This window comes from Chiloscyllium plagiosum, chromosome 15 (genome assembly GCF_004010195.1).
Source record: "Chiloscyllium plagiosum isolate BGI_BamShark_2017 chromosome 15, ASM401019v2, whole genome shotgun sequence".
Taxonomy (NCBI): Eukaryota; Metazoa; Chordata; class Chondrichthyes; order Orectolobiformes; family Hemiscylliidae; genus Chiloscyllium; species Chiloscyllium plagiosum.
Window position 1 is genome coordinate 27009825 of NC_057724.1, and position 24454 is coordinate 27034278.

At 38.3% G+C, this 24454-nt stretch overlaps 1 protein-coding gene across 4 annotated transcripts in view; it reads right to left on the reverse strand.

Moving 5' to 3' along the window:
* dacha (dachshund a) overlaps positions 1 to 24454 on the reverse strand; it is a 391212-nt gene that overhangs the window by 114983 nt on the left and 251775 nt on the right. The window lies entirely within an intron of this gene.

The window sequence follows — 24454 nt, forward strand, 5'->3', positions numbered from 1 at the left end:
TCTTCCTGAAATGTTCTGTAAATTTTCTGAGCAGAAAATACCGTCAATCTACTAACACTGTTACGTTGTTTTATTTTTTGAAAATAGGAGCAATTGTTGCTCTGTAAATGTACATTTAGGGCACCCCAATTACAACTGCACTGCAGGCCAATTACCAAGAAACAACTCTGTCCTTCAGCCACATTGAGAGCTATGAGATATACATTCAATGAAGTGTCAGCAGTCTGGATCCAAAAGAATGATCAGTTATGGAACTCAGAAGACGTGATGTGGTGGCAGCAGGTGTCCATGAGTAAGCCTCAAATAGTTGAAATGAATTTCATGTTGAGTTAGATGACAAAAAAAAGATCATACAGAAAAGCTAAGTGGATCATGCAAAAACAAAATGACCACCACTGCAAAAATGAGCACATACCTTTGGCGCACAACAAATTGTCTTGCAGGCATTTGAGAAGTGTACACAAAAAGTCAAACTCCCATTTAAATAGCTGGGAGATAGGTAAGTGACATCACAGTAAAAACCCAAACAAAGCTCTGTCTGCAGACGTGTGCTGAATTTTTCAAAGTCATGTCATTGGATCCACTGATGTGAATTTCAAAGCCTAAGGCGGGAAGCAGGTAAGCCTATTGCTAATTTCTTTAAGACTGAATGATACACAGTCAGAAAATGGAAAATTTAAGGAATCAAATGAAAGGCATTATCATACACAGGGCTCTGCATCCTTAAATATATAAAAAAAGGATTTGATTAGCAAGGGCAAGTTTGCAATTTCACACATAGCAGACACTACAAGAGTATGAATCATGTAACTGATCACAAAATGTTAGCATCCAGGTCACTGGGAAGGCAAACAGGTTGTGCACATTTGCAAAAAGGGAACAAATGTAGGAAAGTTTTGCCATACCTGTAGAAGGCATGACTGAAACTTTGCTTGGAATACTATTCTCTGTCTCCTTACAATAGGAGGAATAAACTTACATTGGAAATAATTCAAAGGTTCCCTAGGCTGATTCTTGGGATGAAGGGACTGTTTTATGAGGAAAGATTGAACTAGTTGGTCCCATACTCAGTGGAGTTTAGAAGAATGAGTGATAATCTTATTGAAGCAGAGGATTCTGAGGGGATTTGATCAGATTGATACTTAGAGGATGTCACCTCTTTTGTGGAGAATATGGTACTTGAGGCGTAATTTAAAATTAAGGGATCTCCCATTGAGTAATTTCTTCTCTCTGAGATCGTTCATCTTTGGAGTTCTCATCCACAGAGGTCGGTATAGGTTGGGACACTGAATGTATTCATGGTTGAGTTAGATAGATATTTGACTGACAAGGCTGTCAGGAGCTATAGGGGCTAGGCATGAAAGTGGGTTGAGGCTACAATCATGGCCATGATCATTTTGAATGAAGGAACAGGCTCTATGGGCCCATTCCAGCTCCACTTCAGCTCGTGTGGGAATTAAACCCATGATGTTGGCTTCACTCTGCATAGCAAACTAGCCATCTAGCCAACTGAGCTAACCAACTCCTAGTCACATAAGTACAAACTGAACTAAAAGGCGAGTTTGAGTTAGAGATCCAAGAGATAGAAGTAATGAAAGAATTAACCAGAGTTTCAGAGTCAAAATATTATGTAAATTTCATCATGGTGAATGGGATGTTGAATGGATAGCTAAGATTTTGCCTGGATCCTAAAAATACCAAACCAAACACTGAAGAATAATCACTACCCTATCATAAGGCTGGGAGAGGTTGCACTCACATTTGCAGAGGCAAAAGCTTTCAACAAACCTGATGCCAGAAATGGCAACTAGAACAGGACATCTGACAAAAAATTTTCATTGTGACTGCTGACAACATTCGACACACTCATTCGCCAATATAAGCTCCCGCGCCCACCTTTTGAGGTCAAAAGGTGAGCCAGGATGTGTTCCAGCAGAAAATAAATTAAACAGTCAGAAGCTAACACAGCTGATGATATAACCAGAAAAGGCTGTGATCAAGCTAAATGCAGACAAATGCATTGCAAAGAATACCAATCCTTTGGAATAATGTATACATCTGACAGATTCAAGTTCAAAATCTCACGAGTATCTCAGAAATGGAAGCTTAAAATGAAGAGAAAAAGTCGAAGTTTCCTTGGTTTGCTCCAATACAAGTTCTTTCACACCTCACATTAGAACACAGAAAAAATGCACACGGGCTAATTTAAAAAAAGTTTAGTCCCAGTGGCTAGACCACATGTGAGCAAACTCAAAGGAATACCATATAAGAACATACGGCTTCCACACTGCAACAAGCAGAAAACTCTCTGCAAGTAGATGCTTCTACAGAAAGACTGAAAGCAGCTTTATTGCAAGAAGGAAAATTGGAATGATTTGCATCCTATGTTCAGCTGCCAGCTGAAACCAGAGATGCCAACATTGGAAAGGAGCTTCAGACACTAGTGTGAGAATATCAGAAATTTCATAATTAGCTCTGTAGGACAAAGTTCACAGTGACAGTTATCATCCTCCACTGGAGAAAATCTACAAGAAAAACATGTAGAGCACTAGGAAAACTGCAGAAGTTCCTCAGAGACTTCAGAGTTAGAAGTTCACTCTAACCACAAGCCAGGAAAAGTACCATTGCCAGCTGATATCTACAGGACAAACAAGACAAGATCCAGGTGCAAAGACTGTATAGATCCATCATGTAGTCAATTTCAAACAGCTGAAATTGAGTCTAATTAGAGATGAGATCAGCAAAATTGAAAAGTTGCAGATGTTTTCTCAGCAAGTGTTCCCGACAGGGATGGTTTGATAAGATACAGAAAGTACAAGCAATGTCAGTTCAGTCTATCAGAGGAGACACCTCTCTAGAAGACAGTGTTCTGTTAGCCTGATCTAGAATAATGATGCCCAGACTAAACGTTGTCAGAAGATACGAAAGGCATGTGGGAATAAGGAATTGTGAGCTCAAAGCCAAAACAATGCGTTTAGTAAAGGCACTTACAAATACATCGAAAGAATGATATCTAAATTTAATGTGAACCAGAAATATATAGATACACATCAGAAAATGATAATAGCTATTCAGGTACCACCAAGACCATGGCATACAGTTAAAGTGAAGTGGCATTTCATAGTTGGAGACAACTACTAAAAATTCTCTTTTATCTAAGAGGCAAAAGGTTTGAAGGCTACACCATGATCTCAGCAGTACAAATTATGTTTGCTGAACAAGGGATTCCTTGAAGAGTAACACATGACAATAGAATCCAATTCAACTTGAGAAATTCAGGAATTTACTGACCAGTGTGATTTCAACATGGGTTTATAGAAAGGCATGTCCAGATGGTCAAGACAAACCTCATGAAATAGTGAGCCACAAATGAAGATCCAGAGGATGTCTTTTTGTTACTTTGATCTACACCCCTCAAGGCTGACAAGAAATCATCTGTAGATCTGTTAGATGGAAGGGAGTAGAAGGCAACCCTGTCAAGAAAGTGCATTCCTCCAAGTAAGCAGGAGGATAGGCAGATTGCAGAAGGTCAACAAGCTTGCTATCTTCCTGCCTGAGCTGTAAAAAAGACAAACAATACATGTACATGATCCAGTCAGGAAAACCTGGGACCCGCCATTATTTTAGTGAAGTTTGAGACTATAAAAGACAGAAGCCAGTATACAGATAAAAAAAGAGAGTTCATAATCAATCCGCACCTGAGCTGGAAATGCAACATGATTTATGAGCAAGATATATCAACAACATCAAGTGGTTCAAGGTCAATAATATCACCAATAAGTGGCACCACTTTAGTGACATCAAGCACAACTTACACAATACTAAGCAATAGTTACATCATCTTTGCAGCATGCCAAATCACTACTGACAGTGATGAAAGCCACGTCTAATAGATGAAGACACAACGTTGTACAAACTAAACGACACCATGAATAATATTGAGAAAAGGAAGTAAACTTCTGCTGATTTTTTCTCTTTTTAGATTAATGGCAGGCAGTGGGGGTGAACATACAGCTTTAATGGAGACTTGTTGCTTCAGCTTACCCATATCAACCATACAAGCTAACAATATCATATGATATTGCATTGCTTTCTGTGATGACATTGTTGTGATGATGGATCAAAACCCCAAAGTATTGATGGATATGTTGAACTATTAACTCCAACTTGTTTTCTTTTAAAGAGAACTGCTACAGTCAAAATATGACAATGGAAGTAAATTCAGTGACTGTCTAGCAGAACCCTGTGCAGATCCATGGAATATCCATACTTCAGAGAGTCAGGGATAATTCTAACAGAAAAGCTGAAAAAGAACAGAAGTCAGACTGCCCACACCTCTCTCAGCAGAAAGCCATCTCAAACAGTCATGTTTGTGTTTTACACTTCCAGGGACATAGAAAAGAAAGAAACACAACAAATTTCCACCCTGGATTGTGTATGTTAGTGGCCTGATGTACCAGTGTGTGGACTAGTGTCTGTGAAGGTCAGTTTTACAGCAGCCACTTAACACCCTGGTATACCAGTTAAAAAAGGAAAGGATATTTTTTCACTCCAAGTATTAGCCAGCCACTGTCAAAAGGAACTAGGGAAAAGAATGCCAATCAACCTGCAAAATCAAGAATTTCAAAACTGAATGCTCAACTATCTATGTCCATGTTACTGGTGCCATCCAACATAACAGCTGCAATGTTCTACTATCTACTGTTCACACAGAGATTCATCTGTATACCCTTACCTTTTAGATTTTTTGGACTCATTTCTTATTACTAATCTGTATATGGTTCAATATTATTTATTCTTCTGTTTAGTAACTAATAAACCCACATTTTTGTTAAGTCAAGAAATTGGCTCCTTGTAAAATATAAAGTTAGTTTGAGTTTGGGGAAAAGCCAACAATAAAGAAAGGGATTCTTATTAAATTAAGCTTGCTATGACCAAACAAGGATGCAAGCAGATAAAGAAGTGGAGGTAGTTCCTCCTTCTTCACCCAGGAGCCTAAGAAATTGAAATATTCCTTCTGGATCTCTAACAAATTGGGGAACCTCACCTAGGAACTGTTTATACCAACATAAATCAGCATAAACAAATTTAAATAATTATTTTCAACATACTAATAAATACACTATCAATAGTTTTAATTAATTCTTAAGATATGCAGATTAATTCGAAAAGTACATTCTTAATGAGTTTTTAAAAAATTAATGACTGAAACACTTGTATTGATCTAGAGTCATTATATTTTTGTTAAAGAAAGAGGCATGTTACAGATAACTTGTCTGGAGACATTTTTATACATATCTGGAGCCAGTGGGACTTGAATACAGGCCTCCTCACCTTAGAGATAGGGACAATACAACTCTGCAACAAGGGCTCCACAAGATGGATGTTATGCTGTCACAAAATTTGCAAAGAAATAAGAACTAATTGTTATTAACAGCTACATCCAGAATGCCACAGTTACAGCAGCACTGTAGGCAGGCACTGAACAACAACATATGCAGTGCTGAAAGAAATACATTCAGTGAAGCTCCAACACAGAATTTAAAAATATGATTATTTTAAATTTACAGGAACCAGAAGACATGACTGATCATCTCATAGAATTATGAGATTCCCATTTCTGCTTACTACAGGAAAACATTACATATGGTGGTTACAGACTAACATTTAAATAAAAGCTAATACAAGCAAAGTCATATTTTTCTTGCATATTTGTATTTTAATTCCAACAAATGTTCTCCAAAGTCTTCATGTTTTCCCACAATGGTGACATTTATTTAATGCATTACATACAACGGTGCACTCCAAACCCTCAACAGTCAGGTAACTGAATACGAAAGCAGCAGTATGTAGCAGATTACTGAGGTAATCAAAAGGGGCTGCCTTTGAGTTTCGTAAGGGAAGAACAGAGTGGGGGTTTGGGGACAGCATTCCAGACTTTCAATAAGAGCACTCCAGCAGCACAGGGGTATGGCACAGAGCAAAAAGATGCAAAGGAGCCCTAATTCGGAAAACCCCTGCTCTGAAAGATATAGCGTATGGATGGGGGGTGGGGGGGAAGAAAGTGTGTTTGAGGTGGTAGTGGCAGAGATTTGATTATTAGTATTGACCCAAAAAAAAAGAGATGAAACAGTAATGAAGGAGGTAATGTGTGTTAATGTGAAACGGATTCGGAATTGTGCTAGATGAACATTTTAGAATTGATACACTTGTGAAACCTTTCAAAAAAGGAGCCTTGCACCACCCCCTCCACACCACCCCCACCCCACCCAACCCCCAATTGCAAGCAAATAATTCACTGATGATTTTAGTACAATGTGAATCCTGACTAAGATTTTCTCCTCCTTACTTTTGTGACATATTTTGTAGGAGTATCCTGGCTCGAAAACAAACCACACTACTACTTATTTGCACATCAGTGTCTTTCTTTGCCCTGCAATACATTTTCACACACCTTATGGCAGATGAAGCAATGTAATGTCCTGAGTGACATTCAACACAGTCAGTGTCGACTTAAAATAGATTAATCAAAATTACACTAACCTTTCTTTCCGGGGGGGAAATGAGGTAAGGATTAATATTTCTCTTGTGACTAAAATCAAGAGCTTTTCTTAAATCTTAAAGTTAGTTGTTCATTGGGCAAAATAAGCACAAGAACATTGTTTCTCTCTTTCTGTAACAATGCCTGATTGCTTATCAGTCACAAATTCCTAGTCATTTCTTTCAACGTGCTTTTTTTAAAACTCACTTTCCCTGTTAAAGTACCGATCTGAAATATCCAAATCTCTCTACTGGATTTCCAATTCCTTCCCCTCGCTTCCTGCTTCCCTATCTGCTCCTCAGTGTGCCTCTCCTTCCCTTTTTCATTGTGATACATCATTCCTTATATTGTCTTTTCTTCCACCTCCCACAGACACTTGAAACCAGCCTTAATATCATGATTGACTGTCCTTGGGTGCAGGCCCAGACATTATAGACTGGCAAGTGAGCCTGTACTTGACCAAAAGTAAGGAGGAAAACATTGGAAGGGAGTGAGGTCAAATATTTGGGTTGTAGTACATCTTGAGACTGACCACGTGGTCATTGTACACCGCTACAATCCTCAAGTCCAGCCACACCTGAAAGGTGCTGCAATCTTTCAGCATCTGCAGTCCTCACTTTCTCCCTGCAATATACATTGCTCTGTTATAGCTTGGACTGGGAGAGAAGATACAAGGAGATTGTACTGGGAAGGAGGATTTTCAAGGCTGGGAAAGAGTTTTAATAGAGAAGGCAGGATCACCTCATCCACTCAAATCCCACCACCATCATCCCAAATGCACAAGAAAAACTCTACATCATCTACAAGTTACATGAGTGCAACTCGATAAGAATTCTTTGGCAGCACCTTCTAAACCTGTGACTCGATGGGGCATAATGGCCTGCTTCCCCACTGTAGGGATTCTATGATTCTATAACACTTCCTCCAAACAGAGGCCTCTAGGCTGCCTGGATCACTGGTCCCCTGGGCTACAGGCAAATTCCTTTAATTGCAAATAGCAAGGCTTTTATATGTCTCAATTGGTTCCAAACTCAGCTCCACTAAACTGGCCAGTGTCTCTTGATGTTGAAAAATGGAGGCTCATTTACTTCCTGCAGCTTTCACAGACATGGAAATTCCAGCTCTTTTCTCAATAAAATGGTGTATCTCGAGTTGAATACATCTTCTGAAGGTTGGCAAATAATATGTCAGATTTACAGACCACCCATACTAGACTGTCAGTTATAGAACAAAAAACAGTATAGCGGATGAACAGGCCCTTCGGCCCATGATGTTGTGCTGAACATGATGCCAAATTAAACTAATCCCTTCTGCCTGCCCTTGGTCCACATCCCTCCATTCTTTTCACATTCATGTGCTTATCTAAAAGTCCCTTAAATGCCCAATCGTATCTGCCTCCACCACCATCCCTAGCAATATTTTCCAGACTCCTACCATTCTGTAAAAAAAAATGCCCCTCACATCTCCTTTGAACTTTCCCCCCTTAACCTTAAAAGAATGACACCTAGTTTTAGACATTTCAATTCTGGCAAAGAGGTTCTGACTGTCAACCCGATGTATGCACCTCAAATTTTATCAAGTCTCTCCTCAGCCTCCACAACTCCAGAGAAAACAACCTGAGTTTTTCTAGCCTCTCCTTATAGCTCATACCCTCTATCCAAGCAGCATTCCAGTAAACCTCTTCTGCACCCTCTCCAAAGCCTCCACATCCTTCTTGTAATGTGGCGACCAGAGTTGAATGCAATACTCTAAGTATGGCCTAACCAAAGCCTTTATAAAGCTGCAACATGAAATCCTGACTCTTGTACTCAATTCCCAAACCAATAAAGGCAAGCATGCCGTACGCCTTCTTTACCAACCTATCTGCTTGCATGACCATTTTCAGGAAGCTATGGACTTGAACCTCAAGATCCCTCCAGACCTCAATGCTGTTTAGATCCTGCCATTAACTGTGTATTTTTCCTGAACATTTGATCTCCCAAAGTGCAGCACCTCACACTTAGCATGGATTAAACTCCATCTGCCATTTATCTGTCCATTTCTGCAACTGATCTATATCCCGCTGTATTCTTAGTCTGAAATGTATACATTGCATAAATTGCATTTAGATGTATCAATGCAGCAAACTGTTAATTGGCAGACTTCACCAGTTTTGATTTCAAAATTAATTCATATTAAGTAGTAAGTGCAAATGATCAATTTCCCAGCTACTAAAGTGGAAAGTGGTACTTTCCATATACAATAGTAATGCATCTCTTCCTTTGTATAGTTTGTACTCCTAACAGATGAAGGATAATGGTATTTTCTTACACCTAATGGGATGGCCAACTAGCTACATTGTTCCTGTTAACTTGTGCTCTGAAGACTGGGAGAAAAACATGAGATGTATACTTTACAATATTGGATCTAAGAGCACCCGAGATGCAGGATCTTGATTGTGGTGTGATTTGCCTATTGGAAAAAATACTACCATAACTGTAAGTTACTGAGGCATTTCATTAACCTACTATTGCAGGGATCCTTTCATTGCCTATTCAGCACATTATTTGACATTTTATAATTCGCACCAATTCTGAATGAATCTCTTTTCCAGTGGAAACAGGCCCATGACTGAATTTAATAGTTTTGGCTGTGGCCGCATCCAAAGGCCGGAAAGCTGGGAGCAACTCCGTGGTTGCAATTACACATTTCCTGACAGAATTCATCGGGCAGTTAACTGCCTGCCATTGGACCCTCTAAGAGTGAAGGTTTCACCTCCAATAACTCCTGGTCAATCATATGGTCAGCAGCTCTCGAGGCCCATCAGTGCGACTCGGCGTGTAGCCACTGCTGGGACTAGAGGGCCCCAGACCGGTGACAATGGAGGAGACCTTGGAGTACAAATAAGTTGGTCAGTTCACCAAGGACAGTCAGACTGTCTTCCGCCTATACAGTAATGGGTCATTGTGTAGGATGCTGAGGGAGGGGGTCCTTTCCATGGGGCAGATGTTCTTGATAGCAGAGAACTCCTCCATGAGCCAGAAAGTACCCAGCCACAAATGCCCCATGAACAACTACCACAATAGGTTGCCCTTTTACTTGGTACCCTCCTCATGTGGCACATGCCATCCCCTTCCTTGATGGAATTCCAGTGGCGGTGGGAAAAATACTCTTTAATGGTCATTTATTTAACAATTTATGGGCTTCAATTTGCCCCGAGGCAGGAAATCCACCCTATACATTGCTTAAATCAACACAGCCAGGAAGACACCAGGCTTTCTACCTCCCACCTTCTTTCACAACATTATGGGCAAAAATCCAGCCCCTTCCCAGGTGGAAGATGGGGAGTTGAGCACTGCCCTATGCAACTCCAAAACATTAGAAATTGGGGAACTGGTGCAATAGGTGGTGAGATTCAAAAGATTGAGACAGACGTAAGTATAGCAATAATCTGCACCCGGGAACACTTGACCACGACAACTGGTGCTCGAGCTGCAATAATATCCTTAGCTTTGAAAAGCACAAATGCATGTTGTTAATAAAATAGTTCACTTACTGTCAGAACTGTAAAATACTCACAGTAGAGACAACAATTAATCTTAGTCAGTGCCAAACCTCATTTACTAGAACATTCTTTCATTATTGCTTATTGCTAATTGTTTTCAATTCCCAGTTCTTTTCAAGAGCACTTCATTCATTATAGTATAAATCTGATGCCACCTCTTGTTATTTGTCCCTGCCTAGTCCCCCCACATAGCATGTATATTCAAGAAAATATCCCAGTTTTTTTTAAAAAGAGCTGACTGTGATCTTGTCAACTTCTCCATTGTTTCATAAAGAAAACAGTCACTCAGAGTTTAGGATGTTCCTGGATTAATTTCCAAACAATGTCTAAACATTAATCTAGAAAGCTCACAAGTGACAGTTGTGCAAAATCAAAATCTCTAGGGACTGCATGACACTATCAGGATCCTTACAAACAGTTACACAATAGTAGCTTGCAAACACATAACTATTTTAGCGTAGGAAAACATCACAAAATACTTTCAAGGGGAATATCAGAGATAAAAATACACCAAATGTTTCTAGTGAATATCCAGAGCACTGGGTCACAGTGATAGGCCTTAATGAGACCCTTAAAATAAGTAAGGAAGGTGGAAAAGAGACAGTGTTCAGCATGGGGTCTAACTATCTTAAGCAACTGTCACCAAAAGTTGGCAAAGGAAGGGACAGATGCAATGGAGGAAGCTGGATGGAGTTAAGAAATAGGGATGGTTAGACACAAAGAATGAATCTTGAATGAACCTGCAAGGACCTAAAACTTAGGTCTTAAAAAGGTGCATGGGTCAAGAGGCTGTGAGAATGGATTATCTCAAAGTATCATCAGCTCGTCTTCAGCACATTTGGTTGAAGAATCCTGGAAACTATGCAAACTTAAACCTTAATGCAGAATTTCCAAGGAAATTTAAAGTTATTATGAGTATGCCGCTACCTAAACAGGACCACTTCTGGGATTTCTTAGAATATATAGAATTTGGACTGGACTTTGTACCAAACAAGCTGACAAACATTTTTGCAATAGAATTGAGACAATGTGAATCATCCTCAATGTTATTTTGAGGTCTTTTGATAAAAGCCTTGCTGCTATGACTTCGGGGCCTGGTCCACAGAAATCATTGAACTCCTTCAAAAAGTCTGCTGAGAAACAAACAATCCACCACCAGACCGTATGTGGGAAGAAAGAAGCTATTAAATTCTAGGAACAGTGCAAAAATAAAATTCAACAGTAAAGAGGCTTGTTTTTCATAATTATTACTGGAGCCACTTTGATCACGCTTACACAAAAACAACCTTGGTTTCAAAAAAAGCTCATTCTCCCTTTGATACAGAATGTTTATGGATATTTTCTGCATCCATGATCAAAGAAGCAGGTCAAACTATGTTTCCTTGCGTTGTTAATCAATTTGAAATTTATGAGGGGCTGAAATATGCACAACATACATCAGCCATTACACAGCCTGATATACAGTTTCAGGATCAAATAAAGGGAACTAATGCACTGGCAGTTCCACTGTTACTTTGCAGTTACTTTAAATAAACTGGATGCACTGATTTTCAGCACCAAATATCACTGCAAAGATATGGTTCAAGTTTCTTGTTATGCACTCAAACTAATATGGAATAACAAGAAAGGTAAATGTAAAAATTGCACAGCTTGTTAAATGATGCATTGTGTCCAAAGGCTATTTAATTTGGGAACTTACAGGTTGCAAATCAATTTTTACAAATTATGTTTGGTTTGAGTTATCCTGATCACTATACAAATCACAGCTTCCTGCTATTTCTAATGTGTTTTTACTAGATTGCTTTACTAGATTGAATTTTTAATGCATTGCTATGAGCTATCCAAAATACGGTCCCAACACCAAAACACCACCTTCCTTCTCATTTTTGCTTTCCAGTTTCATCAACAAATGTGGCCCAGAGGTCCCTAGTTCTGTCTTATACAACTCCCATTCTGCTCCCACTCTGACCTATTAGTCTTTAGCTTCCAAAGTGTTTCAATCACGCTCAACAAAACCTTCAGGAACATTACCTTATCTTTGACCCTAACAGTAACTGTAGAGCTTAAGATCTTGGACTCGTCTTCTATTTTACTGACAACTGGGGCCCTAGTGACAGTTATATCTGGAGACAAAAGAACGTGGTTGGCATTTGAGGTGGGGACCTTTTGATGAACGCACAGCTGATAGAGAAAGGTGACACCCTTGGCCTGGTGTTGACCTTTTGTTTGTTCTCTAGTTATTGACACAGCTCTGGCTAGGATATTACACTTTAGTTCTCTCATTACTTGAGGAGGCTGTACATACTTATTGAGAGATTTGACAACCTTTAAAACTGACAGACAGTGATCGCAAGTTAAGTTGTCAGATGTACAATTCCACGCTAAAATAAAAGAACTGCAGATGCTGGAAATCTGAAACAAAAGACAGAAACTGCGAGAGAAACTCATGGGGTCTGGCAGCATCTGTGGAGAGAAAACCCAGTCAACGTCTCTTCAGACCTGGAAATTCTGAAATTGACATAAAGCATCAGACGAACCACAGATGAAAGGAGAAATGGGAGAAAAAAATAGTAGTGGTAGGAATAGAAATCTTCCATGAGGCAGGAACAAGCAGAAACAATGGGTCTCCCAGGTCCTCTTGCCTGGGAAGAAGACAGATGCAGCTCTATAGGGTTGGAGGGACTATGAGCTTGGGAGCCGTGTGAGGGAGGTGGGGGAGAAAAGATTCCCACACAGGATAAGATTAGTGACTGTCTGAAGAAGGGTCACTGGACCTAAAATAATGTTAACTCTGATTTCTCTCCACAGATGCTATCATACCTGCTGAGTTTTTTCCAGCAATTCCTGTAGTCCTGACAAAGGGTTACACCTGAAACATTGACGTCTCCACCTCCTGATGCTTCCTGGCTTGCTGTGTTCTTCCAGCCTCCCACCTGTCCACTTTGCATTCCAGCATCTGCAGTTTTTTTTGCCTCTTTGAACAACTCTCAGGCATTGGGTTTTACAAATCTCCTGCAATTTCAATTGCTCTTATTTTCAAACCTTTACCTATTGCACTGCCACAACTAGTTTTAATCCTCCCTCAAAGCCAAAGTGGACATTCTGCTCTGTTGTCAGCGGTGAAGGTGGAAAGGTGCCATCTGCGTTCAATAAAACCAGAAGCTTTACTTCAAATATGGTATGTCTCTCTTCCCTACTGCTTTAAGAGTGAAAGGCAGTACTGAGTTAATGAAGAAGCATCATAATTTGAAATTTCATTTTGAATAATGATCATCCCCCCCCCACCCCACCCCTCCCATCCCTTTGAAACATGTCTGCTTGCAATCTATCCAGGAATATACAATACCCATGGGGTCTAATCCTTTTCTATAAATAAACTGAAATAAAGTAGTATTTTTGTATTAAGAGGATCACCTAAAAAATACATAAGGGAATCATGATTTTTCTGCTGATGTGGACATTTGGTTACTTAAGAGCGAAGACCTTTCAAATGTAAGTTTGAACTGAAGTCACACACCACTTAACTTTAAAAAACTATGTTTGCAACTCAGACCTCCACCATACTGGAGGCCCACCAAAAAGAATCTTGAAGAGGGATGGCCACTGACTGCAAAATCCATACTGAGCTGATTTTATTTTCTTTGAGATAAATCTCAAAGTCTGGATTTTGTTAGAGCGAGATGACTTTCTCCATGTAAATGAAATGGAGTTGGCAGCACAGAGGGACACCAATCCCTTGCTGCATGTTTAGCCCAATTGTTCATCACTAGGAAACTTTGCTGTATAATTCTGACCAGATGGGCCCTCAAAATAGTCAAAGTCACATTAAAAATCTGATGAAAGGCCAGCCACCTGAAATTTTAACTTTGTTTCACTCATGACAGATGTTGCCTGATCTGTGAGTGATTCCAGCATTTTCAGTTTCGATTTTTAGATTTTCAACATTAGCAGTATATCATCCTGTGCCCATGAAGTTTTTTATTGTGGCTAAATCTTAAGGTTATTTCCTTTAGATGGCAAATATATTAGACTTTTCTGATGAAATGAGCATCTTGTCTAGGTTACCAACAACTCACAGGATTCTATTGTACATTGCCTCTCTTACATCAGAATATTGGTTACAAAGGTATGTAACCATTTCTCTCTGTTAGTGCAGTGTTCATCCTGGTCTAACTCATGTAAAATTCCTAGATAATTTAATGGTTGAACACTCGGTTCTTAACTTGATTTTAAACTAGAGCTTTTGATTCAAAGTTGAAGATTGCTTACATATTCATCTTAAGACTGACTACAGTGCAATGCAAATAGACTTTCCATATAGAGGTTAATCATTTGAACAGTTAAAGCATCTAAGGGATAATTTGCATAATATCTAGGTGTGAAAAGAATCAAATTGAAATGTTCAATATCTCCCGAAATATATCAAACATAAAGATTTTTCATTGTACGTAAAGTCAAGTGAAATTATGAACTTGATTATACTCGCCAGAATCAAAGCTGTTGTTCAACACTAAGATACCCTCGATTTATTGATGCTCTTAGGAGTTGAGGACTCAAAGTGACAACTTGGGCAGGATTTTCCAGGTGGCTTCTGAACCCAGTATCCAGTAGGATCAGAAGCCAGCAGACAGGGATTTCCTCAAATTAGACAGACAATCAGAAGATAACCCTGCAGCTTGAAAGAAGTGGTAAGCTGGCATAGCAGCTGAGTGCAATAGACGTCATCCAAAATAAAACTGTACTCTCTCCAACTTTGTCAAACTTCAAAAGAAGCTGTCGCAGGATCACAATGTGGTAGGGCAGTGAGGAGGTCAACCTCTCTACAAGATGGTCTGCAGCTGCTGCAGAATCGAGCATGCCAGTACTCCTCCAAGCTTGCCTTAGGGGTGCTGGACCCCTGATCAGCCATTTCCATGAACCTAAACTGTCTCTCACCAAATTGGCCTTACTAGGCCTTAAACTGGTTTGATTAAATCCAGCTCTTTGTGTGCAGTGATGTAGCTGCAATCTGACCAGTAGGAGGGAAACGGGTAACAAGAAACACAGTTTTCCCTGTGGAATGCTTGACCACACCATAAAAATAGAAAACCACCTTAAATGGGCTTGACTGTGTGCTTTTTTGTGTGTCACAAAAGCTACACAAATGACATCACAAATGTTCATATTCCTCATGCTAACCAAACCAACCCTGCTGCTTGCACAAAGTAGATAAACTGACCTTTCAGTCCATTATTGCTGCTGGATTTCAATGTTTTTCACAACTATCAAAACAAATTATAAAACCCTATTACATTAAGTTAATAGAAATTCTAACCAACAGGTTTAAAACGTTTTGCAAAAATAGTAGAAATTTGAAATTGTTCTATAGAAGCCCGTTTTATTTGTGCGTGTGTGTGCCCACTTCACTTCCATGCAATCAACATTGAAATAGTAATGGATGTTTGTAGTTCTTGTAAAGCTATATCTGTTTGATGACAAAGTTACATCTGTTTTATTGTTATAAATAGTTTTCCAAGAAAGGTGAAAAATTACAAATGTTCTTATATCACATAAGGTTTAATGCTACAACTTTATACAGCAAATTCAAAATCCTTTTGGGCACTTTAATGAGCAAGCCTAACATAATATGTGCTGACTTGGCTAGGTACCAATAAGCAGTATGAGTGTCACATCAGGTGATAGGAAATCAAATCTTTCTTGTTCATTTATTTTCATTTTTATACTCTCAGCAGTGAAACTTTGTGTATTTATTTCTGTCGCAGTTCTTAAGTTTGTTGCCATGGCAGCAAAATGAGATTTTATAAATCTGACTCCTGTTTACAGACTCCATTTTTAACACCACTCATTTTATTATAAGAGCATCATCTGTTGGAAATATGAACAATTCCCACATCTAATTACAACCAGGATTTCAGGGTCATTAAACAAAATACATTTGCATCAGCAAGAGTGGAAATGGAGACTAAAATCACAGAGCATCAGCCATGAACTTGCACTTGATTTTCTTTCCTTCCGATCTTAAAATTTCCTCTTTGACCTTCTTTTTGATTTTGTACAACCTTATCTCTGAGTTTCAAAATAATGTAACAGCTTAATCTTGTATTAATTGCCCTGAATGTGAGACAGAAAAAATCTGATTCGCATAGACAACCTTTTATAAGCAATTCCTTGGGACCTTAGTTAACAAATAGTCCCCCAGTTACGTACTATGTATTTATAAATCTGTAGTAAAAGATTGTTTTAAACATCACATTTAAAAAGCGGCTTGGCTGTTTTATTGGCATTATTTTATATTCTAAATCAGTGTCATTAATATCTTCTAATTTACCTTGACTTTGAAATTATGCTACATGAAGATCAGCACACAAATATTTGTTCTAAGCCAACAAATCAAATTCTTGCACTTTACATCATCATATATAACAATTGTTAGGTCCTTATGCTTGCTGTGATGTTAATTGTATCAAAAAATGTCTTGTCCTTTAGGAGAAATTCATTTGTTAAATAATCTTTTTGAAGATGACAGAATTCAGAGTTTGAGAAATTCATACAGAAAGCATGAGAGCTATTTTTAGAGTAATGTTGGAAGCACAGGATAGGTAAGTAGACTTAATTACAAATATATCTATTTTAAAATCAAAGAGTATGTGAAATTTATCATTTTAAAAATGGACAAGCTATTAAATTAGTCATAAAGGAAATGGCAAAATAGGTGTTGCAGTTACGCCAGAACTTTCCTATGATCCATGCTGGAAATTTTGTGCAATATTCAGTAGAGACCGTTTTAAAAGAAGTTACTTGGAACTTATAACATCATGAAGGACACAGATAAGGTGAATGACAAGGGTCTTTCCCCTAGGTTCGGGGAGTTCAAAACTAGCAGACATATTTTTAAGGTGAGAGAAGAAAGATTTAAAAGGGACCTGAGGGGCAACTTCTTTTTAACACAAGGTTCATGTGTGGAATGAACTGCCAGAGAAAGTGGTGGATGCAGGAACAGTTACAATGTTTAAAAGATGTTTGAATATGTTCATGAATACGAAAGGTTTGGAGGGATATGGTCCAAGTGCAAGCAGAAGGGACTACTTTAGTTTGGGAACCTGGTGGGCGTGGACTGGTTGGACTAAAGGGTCTATTTCTTTGCAGTGTAGCTCTATGACTATGACAAAAATCGTTATAAGATTTAGAAGGGAACTATTTGAGGTTTTGAGAGAAGCATGGTAACAGTAAGTGAAATTAATCTTGAGCAGGCAGTTTTATAAAACTGTTGCAAGAATTATGAAGCATCATTTTTTGTGCGATTAAAGTAAGGAAAATGTAGGTTATATCAGGAGCTAATAAGTGATTCATTTCAGGTATACATCATAAAAGATTCTGCTATAAATCGCAACCCAGGCATTACCATTGGCCTAATCTGCATCCACCTTTCTTTGCTGGCTTTGCAATCGTGGTTCATGATTTGTTAAATAATACATGTGATTCTCTCTTAAAATGTCAACCTTTAGTCCCAACCCCACTGCAGTAACTGTTGTGATGTTGATTTTCCTTGACAAGATTCCATTACAATTGACTGCCCAGCAGATAAATTTGTGGATCAGGAGCTAGTCAGTTTCTTTCACCTTCAGCTGGCTAGACTTTCTGTGTTTCCAGAGCTGTATTCTCAATTTCCAGAGGGCTAAGATTGCGTGGTAAGATGCTTTCTACTTTGCTGGCAGATTGAGCTGTCAAATGCAGCTCTTCTGTCATCTGCTGATCCAACTCTACCTTTTTTTAAATTTGAAAATAAAACCAGTGTCTGAAAAAGTCAGCACACTTCATGAAAGCATTGAGACCTCCTCTAAACAGCTATTGCAATCACAAACAAATATCCAAGCCCCTTGCATGTAGCAATTGACCCATTATTTGGGTACTTTCTCCAAATAATGCACCACTCACAGACTTGTTTCTGTGCTGCATGACTCTATGGATAGGTACATGGATAGGAAAGGGTTAAAGGGAGATGGGCCAAACACAGGCAAATGGGACCAGTTTAGTTTGGGAAACCTGGTCAGCACGGACAAATTGGATTGAAGGGCCTGTTTCCGTGTTGAATGGCTCGATGACTCTGCAAGTTCCAGTGGTAGCAGAGGTCTCCTTTCCATGGATCTTGTGAATTGCTGCCATATTGATTGCCTGTACTGTTGCAGGAACTTTGTTCATCCTGAAACTGGCAAGGCAGAGCAACTACAAACTACTCTCGTTGAGTCAGGGCATTATAAATTCAGAGGTATGTGACTAAACTACAGTTATTTATTTTTAAGAAATGAGAAAATTTCCATTTATATATCACCTTTCACACCGTCAGGGTTTTCCAGGATATATACAGTCAATGAAGTAGCTTGCGAAGTTATCATTGCTGCAATGTGGGAGGTCTATGTTACATTTATGAAGTGAGTTGTATGTTTTGACAGAGGCACATAAATATTAAAAGAATATTGTATTTTGTGTCTGTGATTGGATTGTAGAGGGCAAGAAGTTTAAATGATCACGTGGGCTGAGATGATTATACTGTGGGAGAAAAAGCCATCAGCCTGCAATTTAAAAGAAAACAAGTAAATGTAGTGACTTCCGTAGGAACTCCCTATTTTCAAACTTTATCTGAACTCCCTGTTTTGCAATCAACCCTGTTCAGTATTTTCACATTGTAATCAGGATTTAATGGATAATGTTCAAGCTATCAACAATCACTGCAACTCCCCTTTAGTCAGGAGTGAGTCATGAGGCCATTTACAAGTAACATTAAATCTAACAAATATGACTCAGATTCTTTACACCATGAGAAAATTAAAATTTTTCCTCTTGAACTGTGAGGCGCTTTCAAATTCTGTTGAGAGGACCAGTGCAAATAGAAGTGGAAATAGTTTTAGGCATTTGAGTTTCAAACTAATGGGAATTGAATGTGGCATACCAGGAAGCTGAGATTGCCTTATGCTGTTTTGAAAAAAAAGAGCATCGATGTAGATTTTTCCATCCTGATGTTAAGGTGGTGAGAATAGAATGCAATACCCAATGTACTAGACAGCAATCATCTGAGATTGGCCCATCTAAATATTTCCAAATAACCCCCAGACCAGCTTACTCTGGTGTTAGAAGTTGGATAGTTGTATCTGCCATCAGCCATTCTAAGGCTGCAGCCAACATTGAAAGTGTTGTAGCCACACTGACATAAACAGTAACATGAAGAGGGAAAAAAAAAGTCTTTCCTAGAGCTTTGTGGGGAAAAGGAGCTACTGGCCCCAAACTAACAAAAGACCATGTAAAAAAACTGGGGCAGGTAACAGAGCCTGTGAGCAAGGGATGGAGTGGTACAGATTCAAACCCCTTGTTTCAATGGTTGGCGATGTGAAGGTTCTGTTGAATGGTCGTTTGTTGAGAAAGAATTGACAATATCGGCATGAACATCTTTAAAGGTGTTCATATAATCCAATAATTGTACAACAGCCACTTGCAACATGTATAATTACTAAGGTAAAAAAAAAACTGCAGATGCTGGAAACCAGATTCTGGATCAGTGGTGCTAGAAGAGCACAGCAATTCAGGCAGCATCCAAGGAGCTTCGAAATCGATGTTTCGGGCAAAAGCCCTTCATCAGACAGGATGTGCTGCACACTGGATATGTCTGCCACTATGGAGAGGTTCCTTAGCTTTATTTGTCAAGACCATTGAAATTATGGAACATTACCTTGTACCCTCAAAAACAAAACCATGCTTTGGCCTTTCTGCTAATTAATAGCCTCTCTCTACTTTTCCTTTTGGGAGTAGTTAGAATGACTATCACTGATGCACTTGCCATTCTTTGAGCTTGAGGTTTAACTCTTTAGTGTGTAAGGGATTGTCATATTCCAGCTTCAACCCTTCCTCCCCCATATCCCTGTTAAAGTTGATGCTAATTTGTATATGCTGGTGCTAATTTAAATCAAAAGGAACATGTTCTGGTACTGTTATGCTTTGTCCTTCCTTATCTGCTGTCCAAATTTCAATTTGGTTGACCAGGTCATCCTTGTCCAATACCTTGACTGAAAGTAGCATTGCATCTCCAGCAACAGCTTCCATTTTGTCCTAGCACCTTGACCTGCAGATACCTCACAATCATCCAGGTTTGCTGCTATCCTTCATCTCAATTACATGTTTCCCATTAGGGAAGAATCTTCTTTCTGAAGTGGGTACCTGGTTCATGCTCAGTCTGCAAAAGTGCCAAGCCATCTACACTCACTCCTAAGAAAGGAAGGCTTGCAGAATCTTCAGTCCATCAGGCAGCTAAGAGCAAACTGACAATGAGTTTCTGAACCGAGCACCCTGGCTAACTGGAGCTGCTGGCCAATCAGGGGCCATAATACTCAGCAAGTCACAAGGAGTCTGTAACTGTTTCCACTACAGCTATATGTATTGAACCTCTCATCCAAATATCCATTTCTCTTATTAATACTCAGGTTGAATATGAATATACACTAAAAGATATACTTAGGAGGGTTTGCATTGTCAGGCATTGTTTACTTTTACTACAGCAAGGAAAGTAAAATGGTAGGACACAAACTAACCAAAACAGTCTTCATTAAGCCATTCATTCTTTCTGCAGGATTAGAAAGACCTATAATGGTGGGAAAATATCTAGTAAGAGGGAAATTACCCAAAATATTTTTTAAATATTTGGATATGGTGATTAGAGGTGCAGATTCTTATCGAATATTCATGTCATGTTTGGTCTGCCCGAAGGAAGGTCAATCTCATTGTTTGCTGATGCTTCATCCTGAGCCATTTTCCTTTGCAGCTATTGTCAGTGGTGGTCTGCCATTGCCTTCTACTCTCAGGTAAAAGGCAAAGGAGATGGGTTCCAAAGCTACATCAGCTGGAACAGAAATTGAATATGTGCTTGTTGATGTTATTTTGCAACACACTCATAATTATCTCGCTGAATTATGTAACGGACCCCTTTCTTGAATCTGTTAACAGTAATTAATAAGATCTGCATTCATTTTTATTTCCTAATCATAATTTCTATTTCCTTTGGTGCAATGTAACTGTGCTCAACAGGTTAACCTGACAGCAGATTTATTACCTGACTCACAGCTCATTTTTAGTCGCCAGTTGTGACCTTTGGTAGCCAGTGAATTTATACTGAGACATTGCCACTTAAATTTATTTAATTATCAATACTAATCAGATAGGATTTTTAAAAAAATTACAACCAGATTAATTCCAATCACAAAGCTGATTTATACTTTTGACTTGTTTATTCAACTTCACTTGTTTGACTTTTTACAAAGGTATTAGCAAAGGGTGAGATTGGCTAAAAATATTCTTGACTATCCCTGTGAATACCCACTGCAAGTTCAATACTTAACTGAAGGTTTCCATTTTAATGCAGTAAAAGCAAGTAAGTAGAAATTATATCACTGGAAGTACATGGATTTTATAACTGCTTTTTGTAAAGCAGAAGATACTCCGCTGTTTGCCTCTAAAAATAATTTCAGATTGTTTGTGCAATTTGTTCCAACCATTGCCTATAAAAAAACATTGTTAGGATAACAGTCAGAGATGGAAACTTTCAGAAATATCTTTTTCTTCTTATATGGCAAGTAGCAGAATCAATCAACCAACTGTTTTGTGTAAACTTGCACACTAGTGTTAATATTTTATGGATTGCAAAACCCAGGCAGTAATAAATTGGAAGTAATTTACTAAAACAATAAAGCATGGTATTTTGAATTTGAAGCACAGTATAACTGTAACAAGCTGCTAGTCACGAGGGAATAGCAATGCAGAATCATGTAAAAATCATTGAATATGATAAGACTATTGCAGTTTAAGTAAAAACTACTCAAGGCTGTAGCAGAGTTTCCTGCCAATCCAACGAATCCTCAAGCAGACACTGTTCAAAGGGCTTCACTGTTTATCACAATAGAAAATGATCTGTAACTGATACTACAATTAATCAAAGTACAAGGCTAAAGAATACTGAACTGTTTAATACTTGTACTTATAATGTACAAGTTAATATAAATTATTGAAAACATTCTTGATGCTGCAAATCATTTTCCCAGCTGTTTCTTGTAATTAAAAGCTGAAACCTTGAAGATATGTGATTGCCACGTAGCACAAGTGGACCAGACTTACAGATCTTGCAGATTTTATGCATGGGAATGTAATGTTAATCCCAGTCTTGTGTAATCAATCCTATTTGCACAATGCAACAACATTGTTATATTACACAGAATTCTGCCTTAATTCAGCATCTCTCAACATAAAAGCCAATTCAAATTGAATTTACATCTCATAAGAGTGGCAAATTAGAATTGATTCTAATCCCACTAAATCCATCATTTGCCTGACTGCAATACATTGGAAATGTGTACATTCCACCACTTTTCACTGATGTAGATTCTTGTTGAGTAATTAAGCAAGCAAACTCCATTTGTGAATAATTCTCCAAGCTCTTTCCAAGACTCCAAGATGAAAAGGAAACCAATTGTTAATGCCATTCATTACTGGAATATCTCTATAACAAGCTCGTATTCCTGCACAGTAGTTTGTCCTCTTTCTCACCGACTGCAAGAAAGGGATTAAGTTACAAAATTAAAGTAAAAGACGCACACAAGTACGAATAAGTGTTTTGAACAACTTTGTTTCTCATTTTCAAATTTTTCTCACTAGTATTTCACCAAATGATATTTGTCCATGTATATATTTATATATGTTGCACACACAGCTTTTGCAGAACCACTTAATGGTTTGTTTGCATTGTCATACACACTGGAGTCAAACTATAACAGAGTTAAGCTAAAGGTATTTTTGATGTCAATAGATTGAGTCACTCAGATCCCATGCAACAGATATCATAAACGAATGAACATCCAGAAGACAGCAGTGAGAGGCAGCTAGCTTAGGCAGTAGCTGACATTTTTCCTTACTTGTCAACTAGGAATACAGGTGAATGCTTAAGCTCCAAAATCAATAGCAGTTAATTAGAATGTGCCTTCCTACTTAAAAGTATAATTTTAACAGTGCACAGATGCAGTAGTTTGTTCCAGTTGTCCCATGTAAAACCTTGTCATAAGCTATTAGATAACTGTCAAATGTAGCAGTACTTTACCTTATTCCCAATCAGTAATTGATTGATACTTGTTATGTGCCACCCTTTCCATTGACACTGATGTGTTATTTGCTTTTAAATTTGATCCGATTTTTAGAAAACTAAAATAGTATAAAATCCCAGTTTCATTTAATCCAAATCTCTTTGTTCCCCTTTGCAGAGTTCATTCCAAAGTCTCTTGACCTGGCTCCTTATTTGAAAGCATCCAATTTCTTTTCCTGATTTTCTAGAGTCTCTCTGTCAACCTACAGTTTCCACTTGTCATATTGTTTCTGCCTTGTAATCTTTCTTGTCTTTATTCTGCTCATCAATCCATTCTTAGCCTTATAGTCTATCACTTCTTCAAACTTGAATATCTTCATTTCTCAGTTTTCCATTTGTTTCCATTCTCTGTTTCTTCCTTTCCTACCTTCCCTTGAAACATCATTCTCTGACTTTCCCAAAGAACCTGTTGTCCCTTCCACTCTAAAACTGGGATGCCAATACTCTGTATAACTGGCAATTTAATTGTTTTGTCAATTATTCATCTGATGATTTGTTTTTCTACAAGCCTCTGACTCCCAAGAGACTTAAATCTCATTCCTTGTATCTCCTGGAACACTGTACTATCAAGCATGTATTATGGTCAGGATATGTATTAACTTGTCAAATATTGCATATACACATTTGAGATGCTGAACGGCTAACTAACTATTCTTTGACTGAAGTCACATGTTTTATTTTGTGAATGTAAAGCCAGTTCATGGAAACCTCAAATAACCATTAGTCTACTGTAAAGGATTTTGAACCACCAATTAATACTTTCAAACATTGACTTTTGACCGGCATCTTATACATTTGCTTTTATAATAAAATATTTATGCATACTGAAATATTTTTACAATATGCAATCTAACAACAGCACCAATCCTATAGTTTGTCATTGTTACTCAATATTTTCCTAGGGAGTTTATATTGCAAGAAAGTTTTCAAGAACAACATGACACGTCAGAAAGTGAGACTTGATCAATATTCTAAACTCCAAAAATATTTTGTTGGTTAGGATCCATTACATAAACATTGAACAGATATTCACCCTGATTTTGCCCTTGAACCAAATGAGTTTGATTATTTTCTTCACCTTTCAGTTCCAATTATTCTTGCTGTGCATATTGCTGGGTGTGCAAATGATAATGGCACAGTGAGGGGAAACAAGACTTCTAGAACCTTGGTGAATGATATAACAGAGAGTCAATCTCCT